The sequence below is a fragment of the Podarcis tiliguerta genome, assembly GCF_965153285.1.
Source record: "Podarcis tiliguerta genome assembly, chromosome: 7".
Lineage (NCBI taxonomy): Eukaryota > Metazoa > Chordata > Lepidosauria > Squamata > Lacertidae > Podarcis > Podarcis tiliguerta.
Genome location: NC_139540.1, coordinates 17,299,784 through 17,324,772, shown reverse-complemented (window position 1 = coordinate 17,324,772; position 24,989 = coordinate 17,299,784). Strand labels below are relative to the sequence as shown.

The following is a 24,989-nucleotide window of genomic DNA, read 5'->3' as shown; positions in this document are numbered from 1 at the left end:
AAAGGGAAACAGGCAGGTCTTGCTCAGCAGTGCCTGAGGACTTTTAGCTGGCAGTTGCCTCCCTCCCAGCTACAAATTCACAGATCTCAAATCCCTGCCACTCAAAGTGTACAGTAACTTGAGGGGCGATGGCAGCAATAAATAAAGCAGATGTACTCCAGATAGGGTAGGTTCCCTTCACAATATATATATTTTCGTTCTTTGAAGTTTAAGCAAAAGGTGGCTAAACTTTACCCACCTCAAATAAACAACTAGAGCACAATGCTGGTGCTGTAGTCCCCACAGCCAGAATGGATTAAAGGTTTGCATGAAAGAATATCCTTCCCTTTGAACTTTGGGGACAAGGAAAACACTGGCTGTATTTTCTTGTGGTCTTCCCCTCCCGGCCAATGTCCACATGACATCATGATCAAAATGCCAACCTGCTTTTAAAAACAAAAACAAAAAAACCCCATCAATCTGTGTAACCTTTTACTGTCAAAATTTTGTTAAGTTTATAACCCACAGTCACCAGTGGTGTGGGATCCCATACTGGGGAGGGGCAGTTTGTCATGTGTGGTGACATCTTGGTGGGTGAGGTCTACTGTTAAACCCCTACTTCTGTTAGCTCCTCACCTGAGCATTTTCTAGGCATTTTGGTGCCTGCAAGCCAAGCAATATGAGTGAGTGTGCTCATTCCCACTGACTACCGCATAGGTAAAGGTATATTAGAATTTCAACAACTCAGTTCAGAGAAGTTCTTCTCTCAAGATCTCAGCACGTGTCTAGAACAGGAAAAGGAATGAATGGCTGGAGTGTAGTTTTGAAAGGAATGGGCCAGAACACAGAGCACAGAAATTCTATCAAAGACAGCCCACGGATGCGGATGGGAAACAGTGGTGTAGCTATGAAAAGCATAGGTGGAAGCCGCACATGTGTACCATTGCATGCCAATCACGCACACAGGGAAAAAATGAATCTGAATGACCCATTTGTGAGATGCGGCTGCCATCTAAAAGCACCACTCATTACGAGGTGGTGGACAGCGGTGACAATTCTCTGGCCTCCCAGCTGCTCACCAGGAGGCAAGGGAGTCGTGGGCAGCAGGGAGGGCAGTGTGGTGAAAACCGTAATGCTATATGCCAATGTGTGGGCTGGCCTTAAATCCTGACATCTACCATCTACATCCTTTGCTGATTACTGCATCTCCTAAATATATAATTCCATTTTGTAAAGGTTTGAAGACATTAATATGAGACAAAGGCATGCTTGGCAGAAGCAAAAGGCAGAGAGAGAGAACACCCAAGTTTTATTTAAGTCTGAAAACCTTAAGGAACCCCATGAAACAGCCGAATATTTTGAGTGCTTTGCTCACTAGCGTGGCTTAACCTTCAAAGTTCTTATTACCATTTAGATAGATATTCCTAGCTGCAAGTATTCAAATAGCAGCAACTGCTTTAGATTACATAAGCGCTAGACAGATGCAAGAGAAAAGCACGTACTCCCCTGGAAAAAGCTTCTGCATCCTTAACAGCTGTGGAGTGTGACCTTCCATTAAAAAGAAATGATGCTACTTCATTTCCTATTTTGCTTAGCTTTCTAAATCCCTATTTCACATTCTTGTCCTGTATCCCAAGCGCCCAACCATGAAAAAAAGAAATGTGACATTTGCAAGACCTACATTCTAACCTACATTCCTTGAGGCTGCTTTGTTCTGTGTACCACAGTCATTCCCAGGTCCTATTGGACAACAACTCCCATCAGCCCCAGCCACAATGCCAAAAGATCAGGGATGAAGGAAGTTCTGTTTTTGAATCAGGTTATCCAACCTGAGCTTTTGAAAAAGTGAACAGTATACATCCAAACAAATGATTGACCCTGTCCTATAGACACTTGGAAACAAGTTGTTTACTCTAATGCTCCATGGTGCTGAAATCTGGGACTCTGATTTGAACTCCATTAGCGTTTTAGAAACTGTGCAGAATATATATTTTTTGGAAGTTATACTCTCTACCACTAGGAATATCAGCAGAATCTGGGTAACCAACTATTAAGGCAAGAGCAGCTATGCGCAATTAAAGTACATTCTAAAAAAATGCTACTATGCCTATTGATCATTTTCCTGCTCTGCTCTATATGGAATTGGGTGCTAACCAACTCTGGAAAGCAGCTTGTAAAGATGTTTTAGACCAGGCATGTCCAACTCCCAACTCCTGGCAGAGCTCAGTGAGCTTTTCGGGGGGGATAAAGACCCAAAGTTGTTCAGCTTGCTTTCTTTCTCTTTCTTTCTTTCTTTCTTTCTTTCTTTCTTTCTGGAGCACGCGATCGACCAATAGATCACGATCGACTGGTTAGGCATGCCTCTTTTAGACTATTATTATTTCCCAAAACCGACCTCTGCTTTGCCCTTGAATAGGTGTCAACTAAGGGTTTGAGCTCTTCTGGATACAATCCAGAAAAGGACCTGCAACTAATTAGAAACAACAGGTTTTCCTCTTGGTATGAGGGCAGAGCATTTCAGAGCTAGTTATCTGACCAAATTCTCAACATCTTCCTTAACATATGTCTTTATTGAACTGTGTTTCCAAGAAGAAGAAGAAGAGGAGGAGGAGGAGGAGGAGGAGGAGGAGGAGGAGGAGTTTGGCTTTGCTATCCCGCTTTATCACTACCCGAAGGACTCTCAAGGCGGCTAACAATCTCCTTTCCCTTCCTCCCCCACAACAAACATTCTGTGAGGTGAGTGGGGCTGAGAGGCTTCAGAGAAGTGTGACTAGCCCAAGGTCACCCAGCAGCTGCATGTGGAGGAGCGGGGAAGCGAACCCAGTTCCCCAGATTACGAGTCCACCGCTCTTAACCACTACACCACACTGGCTATCCAAGCGATGCACAATGCAGTCTTGGATGGCCCTTACAAGGTCCCATAAGCAGACATACTTTGTACTTGTGTTCAACCTCATGAGGAAGACATCACTCATTATCTGTTAGCCTGCCCATTATATAGAGACCCAAGGGATTGATTTCTGAAACCTTAGCTCACAAAACTAAGCAAGTATGCCCTAGCAGAAATGGTCCAGTTTCTTTTGAGTGACAATAATAGCTTCGTAACACAGAGAGTGACCCTGGGGGGGGGGGGAGAAAAAGGAAAAAGGAGTTAGATAAAATCACTATAAATTGTTGTGGTGATCTGGAGTTTTAATTTGAAATCGAGCTGGATTTGAGTTTGGTGGCGTCTCTGATAGCCTCTTATATCGGGAGTGTTGGCTTATATTGTGGATGTATGATCTGTATTGTTTTATTGGTACTGTTGCTGCGAGTTTGTCATGGCCCTTGGCTAGAACAACAACAACAATAATAATAATAATAATAATAAATTTTATTTATACCCCGCCCTCCCCAGCCAAAGCCGGGCTCAGGGCGGCTAACAACAATAAAAACAATCCAACATTCTAAAAACTTTTCACCATAAACAATAGACATATTGATTAATATAAACACATGAATCAATAACCCTGTTAGTGTTGACACTGAGATTTAACACCTGACCTGCATCAGGGACTCAGGTAAGATTACAAAAGAGAGTGATTTGAAAAAGCTGAGTGGAGGCTCACCATGCTGGCTGAGGTTGATGGGACCTGTAGTCCAACAACATCTGGCAGGCCACATATCTGCAACCCCTGGCTTAAAGCAATAATAAACCATTTGTATTTGGCCTCCAGGCATCTAAGCTTAAATAGCAGGGGTCCAAGGCAAACGTAAACCTTGGCACTTATATTTTAACAAAATCAGCAGTGTTAACATCCACTGAGTGATCGTTACAAGCTAGTTCCCTGAACACAGAACTGACAGTATATCTCTTTGGTTTATGTACAGCCCCCCCCCCCCCAAAAAGTGCTTGAAGTTTAACAAAAAGCAAATTAAGGATTCTGCACTCATGTTCATTTTTGTCCTTTGCTACAATCTGCTGTGTGAGCTACTGCTTTGGCAGTCCCCTCATAAGGATTCAGAGGTTCACCAAGTGGTGCAGAACGGCCTCAAAGGAAGTCAAAGGGACTTTTTCCATTTAGTCCAATGGAATTTAGGTCAGGCCTGACACAAATGTGAATAGAGGGGTGTGGTGATAGCCAGGAATGCCTTGATGGCAAGAGCGCAGGTCTTTCAAGGCCATTGCTTTTGCAAGCTTGTAATCCCGTCACAGTACAATAAGACGTTCAGGTGACCAAGAGTGTAAAACCGTACAAGTATTTATATGTGGTATTCTCAGAGCCGTCATGACCAAAGTATTTACCTCACTCACAGGGACTGGCTGGAAACCGAACAAAGTTCTTTCGAATCAGAGTTATAAATACATTTTGGTGGAAGAACATTTCCCTTCTATTTCCCCTTTCTACTCCTATTTATTCATGATAAAATGTTAACTAAAAGTTGTAACGTATGCAAAGTGTTTTAACTTGAAAAGCAAATAAATCATATTGAGGAGATTTAGACAGATGTGGTGCCATTTATGGAAATCTATCGTTTGTTAGTAAGCCACACATATACTCCAAATGCGTCCTGGAAGCCCTCCAATTTTTGTTTTCATTTTGCTAAGAAACTTCAGGGCCTGTCTTTGATAAATGGCTAGCGATTTGGTTACAGTGTCTGGTTGAGATTGGGGAGACCCAGGTTCAAATCTCCCCAGAGTTATGAAGCTCACTTGATGGTAAGGTGGCCATTGTGTAATACTTTACAGAGGACAATTCTCTGTTCGAAGGGCTGACCAATCTTAAGGCCAGCTTAAATAATAGAATAATAGAATTGTAGAGTTGGAAGGGGTTACGAAGGTCATCTAGTCTAACCCACTGCAATGCAGGGATCTTAACTAAGGCATCCATGACAAATGGCCATCCAACCTCAGCTTAAAAGCTTCTAATGAAGTCCACCACCTTCTGAGGGAGTCTGTTCCACCACCAAATAGCTCTTACTGTCAGAAAGTTCTTCCTGAAGTTTAGTAAGAATCTCCTTTCTTGTAACTTGAAGCCATTAATTCGAGTCCTTCCCTCCAGAGCAGGAGAAAACAGGGGGAGAGAGGAAGGACCTTGACTGCAGACAGAACAGGCACATAGATCATCTGGTCAGTTTTCTGCATTATGGCCATTGGGAATAGCTTTGGGATTCCCTAGTAACATTATCTCCATCATGAATGGATTCGCTCTCAACCTGTTTAACCTCATCTACTCCAAGACAGGCTCCAAACATAGCTTTTGAGCCAAGTTGGCCTCCCCTGGGTAAATAATTAACAAAAGTCATGGTGGAGTACCATACTGATGGTACCAACTTCAAGTGTTCTCTCCTAGTGCCAGCTAGAGCTGACAGGGATTGAACTCAAGCCCTATCCTCAGCCACTGAGCTATTATCAAAAATAAATTATTTTTGAACTTCAGAATTCAACATGCATAGTAGAGTGCTAACAGCCTATCTAGCCATTGCCAATACTGCAACCAAGAAACATTCCAAAACGTAGGCTTAAGGGAATCAGAGAGGAGGTTATTCTTCATGTAGTAACTGCTCTTGTCACTTTAGAGAACTTCAGCTGAACTTCAGTGCTCTTTTAAACTGCATTCCTTCTACGTGATAGAATAAATGCTGAAATAAAGTAAATTGATAGCTTTCAATGCAGCCTAAAAATAAAAGTTATATTTGCAACCATGTTCCAAAGATTGCTCCTATAAATGTGAAACCAGTCATAAACTTCAAGAGTTGCTAACGGCTGAATAAATCATATTAAACATTGCTTACTATTGCCATAATCAACCAAAAAAAGAGATCTAAGTCAGGCTATAATTTTAATTACGCCCATATTTATAATTAACCTTAATCTCAGATAATAATAAATAAATAATAGTGCAATGCTTAAAGCAAGAATTCTGTATTAATTTTCAATTATTTAATTGCATACACCAATAAATCACTCAAATTATCATTTTAATAACTCTCAAATACCAAAAAACAAAACTGCCAAAGGCTCTTTTATAATTTTCCTCAAAACCAAGGATTGAGAATGCTTATTTACATTTGTTTTACAAATGAAATCCAGCAGTTGCTGAATTTTGCTTCTACAATATTTTCTCCAATTACCGTCTCCTGTGTGCTGTTACCTTCATGAGGCCCCTAAATTATCACATGCCTTGCTTTAATCAGAGATGCAAGAACTGGAAGAACCTGCTAAAATCTTCAGACTAGCTAATATACATATAAAGCTGGCCCAGTTTTGTTAGCTAGAGGTCAAGAGAAAAGTTTCTGGAATGTCATAAAACATTTAAAAAACAAACAAACACATTTTCTAGTCTATGTCTGTGGAACGGAATAATTCTTCCCTTCCATTTTCTAGAGCCATTGTGATCACTAGCAATGCCCCCTGTGTTCATTCCTGTGAGTTGATTGTCTCCTCAACGAGAAATAACTCTGAAGTACCATTTATTTTACTTTGAATATTTATTACACTAATAACCCACTTTCTTTAGAATGCACATAGTACATTCTGGAGCTTCTCAGTGATGGTGATGATGATGATAATTAATTTATTTATTATTACTATTATTATTATTATTATTATTATTATTATTATTATTATTATTTATACCCCGCTCATCTGGCTGGGTTTCCCCAGCCACTCTGGGCGGCTTCCAACCGAATGTTAAAAACAACACACCATCAGACATTAAAAACTTCCCTAAACAAGGCCACCTTCTAGACTCTACACTTAAGTTTCAACCATACAGCAAAAAGTAAAGGGTAACTGTGTGACGTAATAAGAAGTAGAGACAAAGAAATCCATATTAGGGCAATGTCCTTGTTAGGGCAAACAAAATTTCACACATTTAGGTGCAAGTTTCTGAATTCTCCAGGACTCCTCATCAGGCTAGATAACAAAAATGGGAGAAAGGAAAAACTTGGCTGGTGGTAACACAAACAGTCTGCATCTGGTAAAAGTCTTGAGACATAATGTGGGAGGATGGAGTAGACATTCCAAAAAGACTTCTGTTTAAAAAAGATACAACGCAGATATCAGGTTGCATAAAAGGTCTACTAAGAAGAAGAAACATAACCATGGCTGATTCTTGATCTCAGTTGCTGCCATCATTCCTGTTACTGAAGGTACATCACCTCTGTTGCTGGGATTTGCATTTGAGTCTTACATATTTGTTATTGCTGCATTACATCGTCTTCATTTCTGCCTCCCCACCACTTCCTTTAGTAGGCCAATGCAGAAAGCCTGGTACATATAGAATTATAAAACCATAGAATTGGAAAGGATCACAAGGGTCATCCTGGAGGGACGCGGGTGGCGCTGTGGGTTAAACCACAGAGCTTAGGACTTGCCGATCAGAAGGTCGGCGGTTCGAATCCCCGCAACGGGGTGAGCTCCCGTTCCTCAGTTCCTGCTCCTGCCAACGTAGCAGTTCAAAAGCACGTCAAAGTGCAAGTAGATAAATAGGTACTGCTCCAGCGGGAAGGTAAACGGTGTTTCCGTGTGCTGCTCTGGTTCGCCAGAAGCGGCTTAGTCATGCTGGCCACATGACCCAGAAGCTGTAAGCCAGCTCCCTCGGCCAATAAAGCGAGATGAGTGCCGCAACCCCAGAGTCAGTCACGACTGGACCTAATGGACTGGACCTTTACCGTTTACAAGGGTCACCCAGTCCAACCCCCTGCAATGCAGGAATCTCTCCATTATCACAAAGATCTACTTCAGAACAGACAAAATAAATGCACGCAGCACATGGATGATGCAGTAATGGCCACCAAATTAGATGGTTTTGAAGGGGGTTCTACACTCATGGAGGATAAAGCTATCAATGACCCCTAATTACCAGTTGCTGGGGAACACGAGAAGAAAACTGATATTGACCTGCTTATTGGCTTTCAATAGGAACCTGGTTGGTCACAGGATGCAGGATAACATGAGTTTTTTGGTCCAATTCAGCTGGTCTCTTCTTATGTTCTCAGTTTTAATTTCCTTCTCTGTTGCTACCAAACCTTGGAGGACGTTCAAGTTTCCAGGCTGTCCTTTCATTTCCCATTCAAAAAATGGGTGCAGTATCTAAGCAAGCATCATTGTTGTGACTTTGTATATAAATGGCAGCATGAGCAGAATGTGATACATGCATTATCACTACAAGTCCTCTTTGTTTATTTCTTCTTCAGTGCATCAGGGATGTTAATGATGCAGACAGGAAAGAACTTTGGTCTGTAGAACTACGTTAACAGCGGCTGCAGAGTCAGGACTCACCACTTCGCAGTTCAATGTGGTTATATCGAAAGGTGTTAAATGACTGCTTTCCTACAAATTACAGTGAATCACAGATGGTGAGCCAGCAACTGCAACCAGGTCACCCCAGCCCAACTCATTTGCAAGTGTGCAGAATCTGTACACTGAGTATCTATCGCATCTTACCATATCTAGAGTCAAGTATGCCTTTTAACGCCTTTAATTATAATTTGTGGCAAGGTGCTATTTTCAGAAAGAACAAATCATTCCAGTGATAGGAAGAGTTACTTAGGCTATATATGAAGAATATAATTATCGAGGAGCAAAACCAACGGCACTCAGGGAAGATGCTCAAATGATGCTTCAGTTTGTGGTGGCATATTTTTACATTGGACTCTGCAATTATGCGGCACCCCTTTCCCTTTAGGGGAGGGATTTGACCACAAAGAAATACAGTGACAACGGAGACTGTGTCAACATTTCCCTTCAAGTAAGAGGGTGTAGGCACATAGGAAGAAGCCTTATACCAAGTCAAACCATTGCTCCATCTAGCTCAGTCCCATCCACACTAAATAGCAGAAGGTCTGCAAGGCTTCCGGCAGGGGACTCTCTTAGTCCTAATCGGGAGATGCCAAAACTACATGGATATTTATTTATTTTTTCAAGGGGGGAGGAATGCATTAATACAGCTTGTTTTTCTGTCTCTAGCTTGTTTGTCATCTGTAAATAAACTGTGACCGGTTACCAATGCTGTACTTGAGTGACTTCAGCATCAAAGATTACACACTGCCTCAGTCATAATGAAATAAGAAGATAGCACCACCTATTTTAAAGCTATTAATTAAGGACACAGCTGAATGTTCTGCATTCCCATGGCATAAAGGCATACAAAGCTGTAACAGAATCCACTAGCACCAGTTAGAAATATTCCTCTCCCCTTCTAATTTGTTCTATTGACACCTGTACGGAAAGGAGAGAAATCTCTGTGAGAAATTATATTTTAAGGCGCTTGGTAAGTTACCAGAGTTCCCTCATTAAGTTCAAACTTGGAAACTCTGGTTACTTTAAACTATGGTTAGTGAACAACACAGGATCATAAAATATTATTTGATCCTGACTTGTGTGAAATAACTAAAGATTAGCATAACTAGAGCTTCCCAAGTAATACATATACATAAGCAGATTTTCAATTGAATCTCAATTTAATCATTCTTTTTTTTTTCTTTATCCAATTTTATTCTGAGATTTAAAACCACCAGAAGCCTATCACTAAGTATCAGTTGATTAATAGATCTTATTCACTAATTAATGGAGCTGATGAAGCCCTCTCAAATACTGTAACTTACAATATATACCCTTTTTTCCTTTTTTCTTTAAAGCTCATAGGCACTCAACTGCTGAGCTGAGTGGCTGTTTGCAAGCTTCTGATCTTGCGCATCTGATATTTTATACGATTTCTTTTTTAAAAAAAAAAAATAATTACTTTTTTTCTTGGTTTACAAAAGTACAGTTGTACCTTGGAAGTCGAATGGAATCTGTCCTGGAAGTCCGCTTGACTCCAAAAATGTTTGGAAACCCAAGCACGGCTTCAGATTGGCTGTAGGAAGCTCATGCAGCCAATTGAAAACTGCAGAAGCCCTGCCGGACGTTCAGCTTCCAAAAGACCGTTAAGAAACCAGAACACTCACTTCCTGGTTTTGATCATTCAGGAGCCGATTTCTTCAGGAGCCAAGGCATTTGAGATCCAAGGTACAACTCTACATACATTGTCACTTTTCTCAGTTTGTAAAGTCTTTTCTATGTATCAGTTTCATATGATTTGAGACATTAGTTTCTATCTCCATAAAATGTTCTGGCAGTGGCGTAGCGTGGGGGTGCAGGGGGGGCCGGCCGCACTGGGCGCAACATCTGGGGGTTAGGGGGCGCAAATCCACGGGTTAGGGGGTGCAAATTACTTGCCTTGCCCCGGGTGCTGACAACCCACGCTACGCCACTGTGTTCTGGTGTCTTTGGAGGTAGAATCAAAGCAGCTATATATGGAGGCTTGCATTTGCCTTGAGAACACCTAACGCATCTTCACCTCTCAAAAGTGTACCAGTACAAGGGCTGTTTATCCAGTTCTAATAAAAAATAATAATCTAAGAAAACACAGCTATGTATTATCCATAGCACATGTAGCTTCTTTTACAGCTGGTTTCACAACTGAAAATGTGTGAAATTGCCCCTACCAAGGCACAACAAGAAGCAAGGTTTTGAACAACAAAACCTGGGCATTCTCCTATTTTGACTCATGCTGATGTACAGACTGAACTATCATAGAGCAGCACCAGAAGTGGCACAGTTTACCTTTATTTTGTGGTCTGAAGGTTGGACTGACTTGGTCAGAACATGGATGGGGAGCCACTGGCTTTCTACATGATTTTGCCCCACCATACCCTATCAGTCTTCACAATTGCCCATGCTAACTGGGGTGATATTAGTTGGAGTCCATCAGCATATTGAGGGCCACCAGTCCTCCATCCCTCATCTATAAGCATCCTGACATATATGCCAAATGTTTGGAGAACATAATCTGGATAAACAGGAGATTTATGTAATGGAAGTTCTTCTGCCCTATGTGAACATTATTTGCACAGTGATTTCAAGACTGAAGAATTATTCAGTGGCTCTTCAATCCAGAAGACCCAGGCTACAGAATTATATGTGAAGTCCAATGCAACATTGTGAGCCAACATCACTGGAAAATGAATAGCTATTCAGTACGGTGCTTTCAAAAGTGGAACATCGTATGAAACAACGTTCTGCTGTTTCAGCACAGCTTAAGAACAGTGTCGACAGCAGCTGGGTGTGGAAAAGGTTAGCATGCCTTTTGAAGAAAAGGTGAGATATAAATGCAGCCAATAAATAAATATCATGGATCAGCTGATGCAGACTTACTCCAGGGTACGTCTGTCACAGCACAGCTTTAAGAGCTTCTTTCTACAAAGCTCACACCACCTAAGACCAGGCAATCATATCTATTCAAACATCATAAAGCAAAGCTAGTGATGATACATTATTAAAGTTCTCTTTGATATTAATGTCTTGCCCCTTTGTTTTTTTACCTCCACGTATGTTTAGCTTAAAGCAGAAGTAGAAGAAGCCTTCTGATGTTGAACAACTCTGAAGATGTAGAGAGGAGGGTGGTTTTTTTTTTGGTGTTTAATGAGTTTCAGATGCCACTCCTTCATCTCGCACTGAGACAGCAAAATACAGAATGAGAGTTGCTTGCACAGGATATTTACATTCTGACTACCAGCATCAGCACGAGAGTCATGATAAATGGTCATGGAGGATTTATTTTTATTTTTTTAAATATTTTTTCAGTGATTTCACATTCCGGTTGCAAGCTTCACATTTAAAAGAAATGTGATTCAAGGTTAGGCTGGTCCATTCAGTTTCTAAGAAGCCAGCATTTCAGTGCTATCTTCTATAGCTCAGTTGATCACACCGTTTGGTACCCAAAAACCAACTCAAAATTATCAGGGCAAAAATAAAAAGAGAGGGAGAAGATCTATGCTTTCTTGGAGCAGTACCTGAGACATATAAGCACCCAGCTGGAGTCCCTAATGCAAGCAACATAATTAAATACCAGCTATACAAGTGACACAGTAGAATGCAACAGCTCTCACAAACTGGCACCTCTTCTCTACCATATGAACATTGGGAAGTGCCTCATTTTACATATTTATTTATTTTTTAAAAAATCTACCTGACCTGATTTCCCAAATGAACCCAAGGAGGCCAACAAATCAGATAATAGCAGTTTTAAGACAAATAACCATTCCCAAATTAAACCCCAATCAAACACGAGAAACTGGGGAGAAAATCATGAATTCTGAAAGACAAACAGCTGTCAAAACACTGAACAAAGACAGCAAAAGATCATTCAAGCCAAAGGTCTTTTCCACCAACCGCCTGAAGTAATATAAGGATGGGGCCTGACGCATTTTGCTCAGCAAGGCATTCCACATGGTGGGTGCCACAACAGAGAACAAACACACTTACCCTGGTTAACACCAGTCTTTTCCTCACAAGATCAAGAGTTCTGGAGTCAGACCACTGATCCACAGGCAGTTTCACAGTTTAGCTCAAATTGTGGTCAAACGTTGCAGGAAATGGAACACCTGTGTTCCATCTTGGATGGAAAAGTCTTATGGCTGGACTACAGCAAAACAACTTATATACGTTTACAAATACATACTTTTAATCATATTTCCAAACCTAACTGTTGCTTCCTCCTTTTCGACTACTCCTCCCCACCCCTTCTTTTCTTCCTTTTGATTATTCCCCACCCTTGTTAATTTTTTAAAAATCAGGTGCATGTTGAAAAGTCCACGCTGGGTGATGATGATTTAATTTTATTTCAGAAAAAAAATTATAACTCTTGATTGTAGAAAACAAAAACCCTCAAAGTAGTTTACAAAAATAATGAACAATGAAATGATCGGTAAAGAATTATTATTATTATTATTAGGCCTTCTTGTCCCAGGCATCATCTTTACCACCCTTGATAAATTTAATATTAGTTTGTCAACAAGGAAAATGATAGTTACAGAAACTCATGCTAGCTTTTCATAGCAAACAACTTTACCCACCCTGCTACGTTTCTGTTTTAAAGCTCTTTTTTTCCATGTGTGACATGCAAAAAAGAAAAGAAAAAAGGCATGAAGCACAAATTAAAGCATTTGCCTCTTGTTCTTTGACACTCTACTTTTGGGTCCAAACAAAGGGCTCAGTTCCCTTTGATTACATTAGCTATTTGCTTTAATCCAAAAGGTTTTGGCAAACCATATGTTCTGCATCATTAAAATCAGATATTCTGCCTTTGATCTTTAGGTTCTCTCAGTTGACTGCTTTTCCCTCGCTACAACATATTCCTTGCTTTTGAAGTTATCTCCTTGTTTTATACAATGGACCTGAACCCTTCAGCCAGATTTGATAGGGTTACATAGGATACTATCCATATTGTGTTGTACTTGTCGTTGTAAATGTTTTTAAAGAGACTCTTAGAAAAGGATCTTCAAGGAAAAAGACAGTAAGATAACTGTGAGGCTGAAAATGCTGACCTGCACACATAAGCAATCAAATTCTTAAGAACATGAAATAAATGTTGATAGTTGACACTTGGACAATTGAATTTAGGACGCGTCAAGCCAAGTGTGTTTGCTGATCATAGATGGAGGCACAATCATCTTTCTAGCACTGGGAATACCAATGCAGATACCATTGTAGATTCCTAGGAAAGCAAAGCCTTGTTGAGCTGGTATGCTATGGACTTGGATGGCTTGCATAAAACAAGTCACACTTCATTATCTTGGGCATGGGCAGAGTTGAAGAAGATATCCAGTACATTGTACTTAACATTAAGCATGTACAGTACACATTTCATGGCAGCCACTTCAACATGGCTGGAATGAAGAGATAGAGCACCAGAAGAAGACTGAAGTGGGTCAAGACAACTGCAATATACACCTATTTAATTTTTGCGTATGCAGACTGTACCAACTGAAGTGGTCTTATTGGTGTTCCTCTCCTCAGTGGTGTTGCCCACTGGCAGGAGAAACATAGGAGTGGGCAGACTCTTACACAGTTTGAGCAGGATGGCAGCCTGTGACTCCGTCCTACTTCACTCTGATAATGAGTTTACCGTGAGAATATGAGGAAGATTCAGGTCAAAGAGTACATGAAAAATAGGAAACATTTCAAACACCTTACCTTCATTAGGGTCTACTATTTCCCTCTCAATGCTCAAAGTTAAGCAAGATCCATGTTTGCCCGAGGGCTTAGAAGCCGAGTTATTCATAGAATCATAGAATTGTAGGGTTTGACGGTACCGTGAGGATCATCTAATCGAACCCCCTGCAATGCAGGAATCTTTTACGCAACCTAGGGCTCAAACCCACAAGGCTGAGATTAAGAATCTTATGCTCCACTGATAAGAGCCTAAAACCTTGTCTTCTGTTTCAATGATAAGCAAGAATCTTGAGACTTTCAGCAAAAAAAGGAAGGATGTAACACAAACATTTTTCTAAATATCAGATTCGTCCAGCATGCTATGAGTTTGATACCCTTGCGACTGTGATTTTAAGCAAGAGCCTTCACATTCTATTTTAATTTGGAAGGTTATTTTCATTTCAAGTTTCTTTGCATGGGGCAAATAACTGCTAGAGATGAAAACCTTGCCCACACATGCTTCACATCATGAAATAAGAGAAAGATCCTTCCTAATTTCAATCATATCCATGGCTTTCCTCTGCTTCTTCCCATCCCCCAAGCAAGCCTCTTTTGAAAAAGAAGAAAAAAAGAGAAGGGAAGATGGATTTGGGAAATCAGTTACAGCATATGGTTCTTCAGAAACTCTTAAATCTTCAGTGTTTAGTTTGATAAGCAAATGCAAAGCAAAAGTCATGGAACTGGGGGAGCGGGGAAAGGAAATTGGGAAAGGGGAGCAATTATGTATGTGTACAAGAATGTGTTTCAAAATACCCATCTTCATTAAATGAAGTGTGTAGAACAATCTGCGTTTTCTCTTCCCATGGCTGGTAACTTAAGATAACACTTATACAGATTAATTAGGAAACTAACATCTCAAAGCTTCTTAGGTCCAAAAATCAGTACAAAATATGCTTTCTTTAGAAAGTCTACCAAGTTCTGAAGAAGTGTGCATGCACACAAAAGCTTATACCAAGAACAAACTTAGTTGGTCTCTAAGGTGCTACTGGACAAATCAGACCAACACGGCTACCTACCTGAATCTAAAGCCTAGAAAGGTTACTGCTTATATTCTGAGAGTCTAAAAAGGGGCCAAGGCTAAATCAAAATTGTAGTGCCCATACTTAACAACAAAACACAAATCTGAAATCCAACGTATCCTAGCTCTGCACTGCATTAGCCTCCAAAAAACACTTCTGTGACAAAATTCCAGCTGCGTGTGTATTTTGTGGCAATCCCACAGCTGGTTGTCACCCACGTATGAAAGAAATGGTTTCACATACATAATTTCTCAATCCCTTTCACTACAAGTGTATATTGTAAACATAATTAACAGGACGCTGTTATACATGTGATCTAGAATAATTCTGGACCACTTCATAAACTGCCGTGAGAGAAAATGATTTGTAATGCACATCTAACAACTATTTCCGTGTAATAGGTAGAATGGCTCTTAGAGGTTTCTTAACGTATCATTTGGTGAATCAGCTTTGCACAGTATTTTCCCGAGATACGAAACAGAATTTGGCACACTGAAATAAAAGTGGGGTGAGTATGAACAGGGACCTTGTGATTCAACAGATAATATTTGATGTTCCCTTTATTCAAACAAAGACATTGCTAACTATGTCACTGTGATCTTTTCAAATAGTTGTTGTTACATTGATCAACAGGTTGAAACACCCTATCTGTTAAATCGGAAATGCTTTGCTTGACCCCCAGGTACAAATGATTTCCAGGTGCTCGTAATTATCACTTGCAGTGTTTGATATTCCAGACTCTACCTTGAAATGTAAACTTGACAAGTTAAACTTTTCATTATGTGCAGCAGCCTTTCAAAAAGCTGAAGACAAGGACAGACCTCGTAATGGGTGAAAACCAATTCCCACTTAAAATGGCAACACTTAATTACTACCCTAACTGTTTATTTCTTTTCAGCGTGTTTAAAATTGACTTTTAATCCACAGTGGAATGAGCCCTGCTATATTAACCAATGCTCTCGTTATTTCATCTCTTTTCTCTCTATAAAAACCACATACCAATGTCCTTGTAGAAGCTTTTGCAAACTCTAAAGGACAAGATTCCACCCAAAGGACAACATTCTCTCTCTTTGTGTCTTTATGCAATTTTATGATTAGAGCAAAGCCAGTAATCACAAAATGTTACCCACAATTACTCAAATTTCTAATATCATGAAACTGGTTAAATAATTATGGGATCAGTTTCAGAAATCAATGTGTGTTTCTTAATGCTTTCGGAATTTCAGAGTGTACGTTGCTCTTTTTGCCCAATTTCTACAAATATAGGTGACCAGAAGGTTTATATTCCTGTAGTCTTGCAATTAACTGCAGAACAACAAACATGGATTTTGTGAGCCTTTATGGCCACCAAGAGACGGCTACGTTTGAACATAGGTCATACGGCCGTCAATTTCATGTAGAAACCTATTTGGACATCTGTAGGATTTATTTAATTTATATATTTAACTTAAGATGGATGTACTGATGTTTATGGTATCCTTATAATGTCAGCTGATGATGGGGTTTTCAACACCTAGTAACAGTATAAGGATTTTTTTCTTTTTCTTTTGATAATTTAGTGTAGATTTTTTTAGAAATAATAACACACATTAGTGCAGAAGCAGGCTGGAATGAACTTTATAATGAATATACGCCAAGTGGCACCAACCAGGATTAAACTCATCTGACCATTCCCAATTCTACCTGATTTTCAGTTGCAGTGAGCAACAGTTCTGGATTAAGAAGGAAAACTGTATTTATTTTATTATTTTGGTACTAAAATGCTGAATAAGGGACTACTACAAGAGTGTACGGCCATTATCCTGCATGCAATAGATGGAAGACCAAACTGTTGCAATTACTTAGCTCACACATCTTTTAGTATTTTCTTTTTTTCCCTTCCAAAATTCCTTATGGTTGTTAAGTGGCATCTACATTATTAGCTTCACCCAAATTCATTTTCTTCTATAAAACATCATCTCAAGTGACACTGAACTATCATTCTAGTTCTCCTGTATCACCTTGGATATCTATTGTTACCAGATTACTTTTACAAATCCTCCTTACTCCAAAGCAGGGGCATTACATCTTTTCAGTGACTTCTTAATAACACATACAGAGTCCATATTCCACGTGGCAGCTTTCAATACCAGAATGGAATATTAGCACTACCAACGAGGTGAAGCCTGGTAAAATGTGAAATCAAGTCTACTTGAACTTAAGGTCTCACAGATTAAAGCATTAGTTGGTTCAACCATGCCACTACACTTGTCCTTTAATCTAATGGAAACTTCCTGGTGTTTCTTCGTTTAAAGTAGGGAAGAATGAATGTGAACCCGAAATACATATTCTGCATAGTAATACAAGCAGGTTGGAAACATTTTAAGACTTAAAAACGTATTAGCGTTATACTCAGCATCCCTTCCTGAGATATTTGCATATCCTAAGGTAAAAAGTGATCGCCTTTTTTGCTGCTTTTGAATGTGTGTGCCATTTTGGAAGTTTACAAACCCAGAAGCATAAATTCCATGGTGTCTGTGTGCATACATGTACAAAGCCACTCGGAAAAGCATGAAGGTTGGGGGAGCGTCAAGAGTGAGCAACTGTGTACCCGGCCCAAGAGAAACATGAAAGAACCTACCGAAATCAAATGGACACACATACAACAAAAGGAATCTTAAAATAGCTAGAAGCTTATTTCCTTTGTGATTCACACAGCGCATTGCAAAACCACAGTGAGCTGGCATAAATTTGTCGCTGCAAGCTCAATCAGGAAGTGTCTGGTGCTAGAAGGCTTTCCTTTGGAAGGGACAAACTGAAGCAAATTGATATGAAAAGCCAGAGGAAGCAGACAGCAATGAGAAGAATTGCAGCTGCCCTTTGCACTCCTTCATCCATTGTCAAATATATTGCAAGTTTCGCATCCCAAACAGAGCATGCTGTATTAACGGTGGTTCTGGATTATTATTATATTACATTCAGCATCTGGGGGGTGGCTCTGCTCTTAGCTGACCACAGGAGGGCACATTCAAGCAACAAAACTGTTATGGTACAAATACAGTCACCTCCTGGTATCAGGGGCATGTACAGAAGTTGTGCAAAAGTGGGGGCAAAGCTACTGATATGACTACACTGCCCCTTCAATTAGATGGAGACCCATTTGTGCCATTAAAGTGTGGAGCCCTCTTCACATATCTCAACTGAATAGGAAGTTAAGAGCAAGCGGAAATCACCCTTAGTGACACATCTGCTTCTTTGGAATGTGCCTGGATTCACCTTTTCTAGTACGGCAAAGTGGAATCACATGCCGATCCTACTGAGCTAAATAGGACTTCCACCCAGGTAAAAGGTAAAGGGACCCCTGACCATTAGGTCCAGTCGTGACCAACTCTGGGGTTGCGGCGCTCATCTCGCTTTATTGGCTGAGGGAGCCACCGTACAATTTCCGGGTCATGTGGCTAGCATGACTAAGCCGCTTCTGGTGAACCACAGCAGCACACAGAAGCGCCGTTTACCTTCCCGCCGGAACAGTACCTATTTATCTACTTGCACTTTGATGTGCTTTCGAATTGCTAGGTTGGCAGAAACAGGGAACAAGCAATGGGAGCTCACCTTGTCGTGGGGATTTGAACCGCTGACCTTCTGATCGGCAAGTCCTAGGCTCTGTGGTTTAACCCACAGCGCCACCCAGGTAAGTGTATATAAACAACAACAACAACATATTCCGCCCAACATCTTCAAGGTATAGTTTTCACCCAATTCAGCCAAACTTCTGTAAGCTAACATCTTATGAAATGAGCTGTCAGGCCTGAACTATGCTGGGATCTTAAGTCTACACACAGCAGGGCACAAAACTAGTAGCAACTGTACTGAATTACAACCAATAAGAGAAGTCACAGGTCAAGGAAGCCACACAGAGTTCTGCTAAAGCCAACAATGAAACTTAATGTACTTTCCATGTCCAGAACCATCCTCTATAGAGCTTCTGCAAAACAGATTAATGATAATAGCTGCAGAAACCAGAAAAGAAGAAGGGGCAGGGGGAGAGAAGGAATTCAAGAGAGGGAAGCTCAGCCAATATTCCATTTGTAATTTGTCACACTACCACACAATAAGACCTGGATGTGAATACACTGCAAATTTACAATTCAAATAAGCTCCCTTGAATTTTAAAAGAATGGACTGTGTACATATCAGTCAGGGTGACACCAAAATGCCCTGTCAGGTTAATTTTAAATGCACGTTTTCTGTGCTACTGTTAACTAATCACTATCATTACCGTTGTTGTTTAAAGATGAAGCACTTTTGAACAAAAACGCAAAGGCATGATTCCCTCCCCAGCATTTGCTTTCAATTCCTATGTAGGTTCCTAGCAATATTTATTTTACCTACTTATCCCAGGGCTATTCTAAATTCATGCAGTGCCATTGGTGGTTGTGATGATAGCATGAGGCTAAGCCAATTGTACTGAAGTCAGCTGGAATAGCAATACCTCAAAAACAGCTTTTTAGTCCTGTGGGAAAATTCACAATTTGTAAATGAGAGCCCATCGACCTGCAGGGAGTTTACAGCCCTCTTCTGATATGTAGTGGAAAACCCCTTACATGATAAACATCTGGTTAACCAGCAATTAATTAGCTCTCTCTTCCAGCAATGCGTCCTCTCTGTCTTTCTCTCCCCCTCCCCACCAAATCTTTCAAAATGAGCAAAACACAGCCCTTTGTGCATAGGAATAGAAACCAGGGTTTCACCACACAATCTGCTATGCCTACGGGAAGTAAAAGAAGGAAAGCTTAACCTCGAACCAATTACAAAAGAGAAGAAAATAAGCATACTTCTTTCCAGTTTCTTTAAACATTGATCTGCCTTTTTTTTTTTTTTACAGACATGCAATCATAGAAATGGTGATCTTCAGATTTACTATGCTGTCTATTTACCCATCTAGTGTGGTATAGTGGTTGGAGTGTTGGACTAGGATCTGGGAGAACAGGGTTCAAATTCCCATACAGTCACAAAGTTCACTGGGTGACCTTGGGCCTGTCACTGACTCTCAGCCTAACCTACCTCACAGGGTTGCTGTGAAGATAAAATGGGGAAAAGTATGCATGTCACCCTTGAGCTCCTTGGAAGAAAGTTATATAACTGCTTCAAAAGTGGGAATTTCTTTTATATACGTAAGTGGTGGAGTGCAGAGTCCTTAACCCACTCTTTTTCCTATTCTGGACTATCCATGGAGTTAAAAACATGTAATATTGGCATGTAATTTGTACTCAAACCCTTAGTTTTTTCCATCTGTGTAGTAACGATGTGGCAAGACTGCACAAACGTTTGTTGTGATGCGCAGTGATAGTACTGAAGGTTATTATTTTTCTGAAAAAAGATCAATCCAAATCAAATGCGCAGTAAAGAATACATGAAATAGCTTGAAACTGAATCTTTTAATTTAGTTAAGAGTCTGGGATAGAAAATCTGCTTTGGATAAACTATTAACTAAAGCCTCAACTGAAACCAGAACTGAACTTTGCTTTGAAGTTGAAGAAAGCTCAGTTCCTTATTTTATTTTAGAATAACGGATTGTTCTTTCTTACCCGTTCATACAATAGCTGGTCTTGGCTAAGACCACAAATAAGCAACGACTCTGATCTTTATGTATCAAAACGCTGCTCTTGTTGGATAAGTGACTCTTTCATGGGCTCTATTGGGCAATGTTGATGGTCACTGAATCCTAAAAGGTTAGAAACAGCAGAAACCCAGAGCTAAAGAGAAGCAAACACCTTTGCAATATATCAGCAGCAGCATTTGTTTCTCTTCCAGTTGTGCAGATAAATCCAGGCAAGGGAATCAAGGAGAAACAGAGATCTACTTAATACTCACACAGAAGGAAACACACAAAAAGTGTATGACTGGTAAATATAAAAGGCACATCCTCACTTGTAGGCATTACTATTGCAGAGTTCATATTACAAGATCAGTAATAACCAGTGGGCTATAAGAAGCTATTCCTTTTAACTACTTGTAGGACTAGTTGACCAAGTCAGATCAGACAAATGGAGGCACTTATGCACACAGTATACAATTAAACTGGGGAACTCAAAATTGCAAGATAACTGGAGGCAGAATGCCTCTGAATACCAGTTGCTGGAGAAAATGAGTGGTGTTATCACGATCATGCCTCACTTGTGGGCTTTCCATAAATACCGTATTTTTCGCTCCATAGGACGCACTTTTTCCCCTCCAAAAATGAAGGGGAAATGTGTGTGCGTCCTAGGGAGTGAATGCAGGCTTTCGCTGAAGCCTGGAGAGTGAGAGGGGTTGGTGCGCACCGACCCCTCTCGCTCTCCAGACTTCAGGAGAACCCCAGCGCCAGCACCACAAGGTCGGGAGACAGCGGGGAGGCAGAACGCCGCCACCCCGCTGTCCCCAGACCTGATCTGAAGGCAGGCGGTGGGGAGAAGCGCGCTTCTCCCCGCTGCCTGCCCCGCAAGCTCCGGGGACAGCGGGGAGGCACGGCGCGCCTTCCCCCTGTCCCCGGACCTGATCTGCATGCAGGCGGCGGGAGAAGCGCGCTTCTCCCCGCAGCCTGCCCCGCAAGCTCCGGGGACAGCGGGGAGGCACGGCGCGCCTTCCCCCTGTCCCCGGACCTGATCTGCATGCAGGCGGCGGGAGAAGCGCGCTTCTCCCCGCTGCCTGCCCCGCAAGCTCCGGGGACAGCGGGGAGGCACGGCGCGCCTTCCCCCTGTCCCCGGACCTGATCTGCATGCAGGCGGCGGGAGAAGCGCGCTTCTCCCCGCAGCCTGCCCCGCAAGCTCCGGGGACAGCGGGGAGGCGCGGCGCGCCTTCCCCCTGTCCCCGGACCTGATCTGCATGCGGGCGGCGGGGAGAAGCACGCTTCTCCCCGCCGCCTGCCCCACAAGCGCCTGGGGGGGGGAATAAAATTTTTTTTCTTTATTTCCCCCCAAAAAAACTTGGTGCGTCCTATGGGCCGGTGCGCCCTATGGAGCGAAAAATACGGTACCTAGCTGGCTGCTCTGCCAGTGCTGAACTAGATGAAACTATGGCCTGATCTAGCAAGGCTCTTCTTATGTTCTTAGGAGTGAGCCAAAAGTGAAACCGCAATTCTACAGTTTATTAATTATAAATAATATTTTGGGATTAACAAGGGCAACTCATCTTTTTAGGTGATATTTCACAGATCCAGGAAGGATTTTCTGAATTAGCTTTAGCATGTTTTCACGTAACCATACTTCATTGCCTACATATTGCTGTGATGTCCTCATGTTCATTTTGATTGAGATTATCTTCCCAGGAAGGTGGTGAAAACTGAGGCGCCTTCCAGATGTTGAAACTATAGCTCCACTCTTCCCTAACCATCATCCTTGCTGGCTGATGAGAACTGGAGTCTGACAACATCTGGCCACCTTAGTTTCAGATTTGAACTAAAAGTACAGCCATTTAAACAAATTATTTGGTTGTGAAAATACACTTTCTAAGTGTGCCACTGGTATTGTAACAATCTGCTTATGGCAACTCATGGAATTTTTCAAACGGAAATAGGAACTTAGATGACATTGTCACAGTGAACAAACCCCAAGATCAGAAACTACGCAAGCCTCCTAAAGTACAAGTAAAAGAAGATTCACCAGATAAGATTAACTACTGACCTGTTGATCAAAACAAAATGTAATTTAAAATTATCAGCCTCATTGCCCCTTCCTGAACTTTGGTTTTGTAATCAATGCTACATCCAGTGATAGCCATCAGTCACATATGCAGAGCCGCTTGCATTGCCTCGATTGTCAAATTCAGGGAGTCAGGGCTGGTACATGCTTAATAGCTATAGATTTTAGGTACAGTACTACTGCTTTAAGAGTTCTGGTGTGAGGTCTATGCATGCTCTGGGAGGACTATGCATTCATGGAATGCATTGGGACCACATTTGGAGCATTTTGAAGTGCAATCTCAATTTGTCAAAGTCTGCACTACTTTGTGGTTCTGCAATCTCTATTGAAGCCCAATATATTTTTCTGGCTTTGCCCTCTTTGATGTGACCTTCCTCTTTTTCTTCTCAGTAAACCACTGTGCCATGAGTGCTATCAGCACTTTAGAAAAGAATTCTTCCAGGCAAGATGTGCCAAGAACATATATAATGGGAATCTTAATTAAACCATGCCAGTCCTGGGGATAATTTACAATCTTCTGAATTAGCATAGACTTCAATAAATCTATTTGAAGAATGCCACTTATAGGATACTATTATCCTCATGTGTGCACTCTGAACCACACACAAGATTAAGTACAACTGGGGTATACAAAATGGCTTGGTAAGAATAAAGGTTTTCCACGTTTCCCCCCTATTGCAACAGTTTTATGGGAGCAATCATCAAATGCATGCTTCAGAGGTCTTCTCTCTGCTCATGAGTGTGCTAATGCTAACAATGTGGTTTCTTTGCTAACATAAACCCAAGCATTGTATCAAATGAAAAGGGAACACATGGATAGCATCTATATACATACTGTTGAAGTGGCATCTCTTCCTAGGTAAAAATCTTTGTATTTTGGTTTTCCAGAGGCAAATTATCATAGCATGTTGATGACTTCATTCCTGTTGCCACCTTAGTCAGAGGCAGAAAGTTGCTCTTAATGACAGAATGAAAATTCAGCATGTGAACGATACACAAACGCCACTATGGACATGCTACACTACATAACAGATTGAGAGTAGGACAGTGACACAGTACAGGGCTTTCTTGGTGGTGATGTGGATGAATGTCTACATAAATGTTTCCCAGTAGATGCATCAAAGAGATTAGCTACAAAAACAATTCTATGGCGGAAACCATTACATGAATTCAGCTTGGTAAATAATGAAGTTTGGAAACCTTGGTGCCCAGGGTTACAGGGAACAACTTCTCCAGAAGATTCCTATCTGGTGCATTCACATCTATAGAATAAAACTGCCATAAACACTATGATAATCTAAATGGGAAACATTCCCATTATCACACAGAGAAACCTGACACACCTTAGTTTGCCCGTTACAGGTTGCTCTTTCATAATCAGCTTCATGGAGGTTATCTTTGAGAAATGCTTCTGTCTGCATTTCTAGATAGCTTGAGGGATTCATATGTTTTTTTTGGGGGGGGCACTAGTCAGAATTAGCATTTTCTCCAGATAACTATAACGTGCATTAAGATTGCAATGTCATTTTATACAGGTAAAGAAAGGGGGAAAACAGGGAAACAGTAAGAACTGAGCAAAGAATTACAGCCACCACCTACCTAGCTAAAGTGCACAAAATTTTTTTTTAAAAAAACAGTATTTTCTTACAGTAATGCCCCACCTTTCTTTCATTCCAGAACCCAGGGAGTTGTATACAAGCCTCCCAAGTAGTCATCCATACAGGAACTGCCCAGACCTGCTTAGCTTCAGCAAGGTGGTTGCCTCATGTACCCTGGGACCTGAAAGTGGACCGTCTGAGGTGATCTTTGCCTCTCTTTCTTTCTCTGCTCAGTTCATACATAATGCTTCTTCAAACCACGGCTGAGGGCAAATGCACAAATGTGCTGGCTCCCAGAGAGGAGATATGGCAGCTTTGCTCCTCCTCTTGTCCCTGCTGTGAATCAAACCATGATTTGGCTTAGTGCGTCCTCCAAATCCAAGCTCGTGGTTTTCTTCCTCCAGACAATTCCTTGAACTGTAAGCCAAGAACAAACCTTTGCTTTCCTGGAGCGAGAGAAACTGCAAGCTTGGCTTCAGATGACACATGAAGGCAAACCATGGCTTAGTTCACAGCAACATGAGGACCAGAAGAGCAACAAGGTGGTTGTGACTTCTCCTCTCTGGAAACCCATATGTTCATGCCATGGTTTGACTCGGCATTCTTTAGAAACCAGGTCACTCTCGCCTATGTGAGAATAAAATGCTACTCCTTGACTGACACTGTTATTTGGATATCCCATTTTTCACTTTCTGAACTATTTCTCTCTCAATAC

The 24,989-nt window shown here is 41.2% G+C and overlaps 1 protein-coding gene and 1 long non-coding RNA gene across 11 annotated transcripts in view; both read right to left on the bottom strand.

Annotated features, from left to right (window-relative positions):
* TRPS1 (transcriptional repressor GATA binding 1) overlaps window positions 1-24,989 on the bottom strand; it is a 236,193-nt gene that overhangs the window by 84,766 nt on the left and 126,438 nt on the right. The window lies entirely within an intron of this gene.
* Window positions 9,437-15,542, bottom strand: LOC310681919. Its single transcript, XR_014513683.1, has 3 exons — window positions 10,219-15,542; window positions 9,890-10,076; window positions 9,437-9,851 (listed from the first exon to the last, which is right to left on the bottom strand). It is a non-coding gene; the product is annotated as an uncharacterized lncRNA (long non-coding RNA).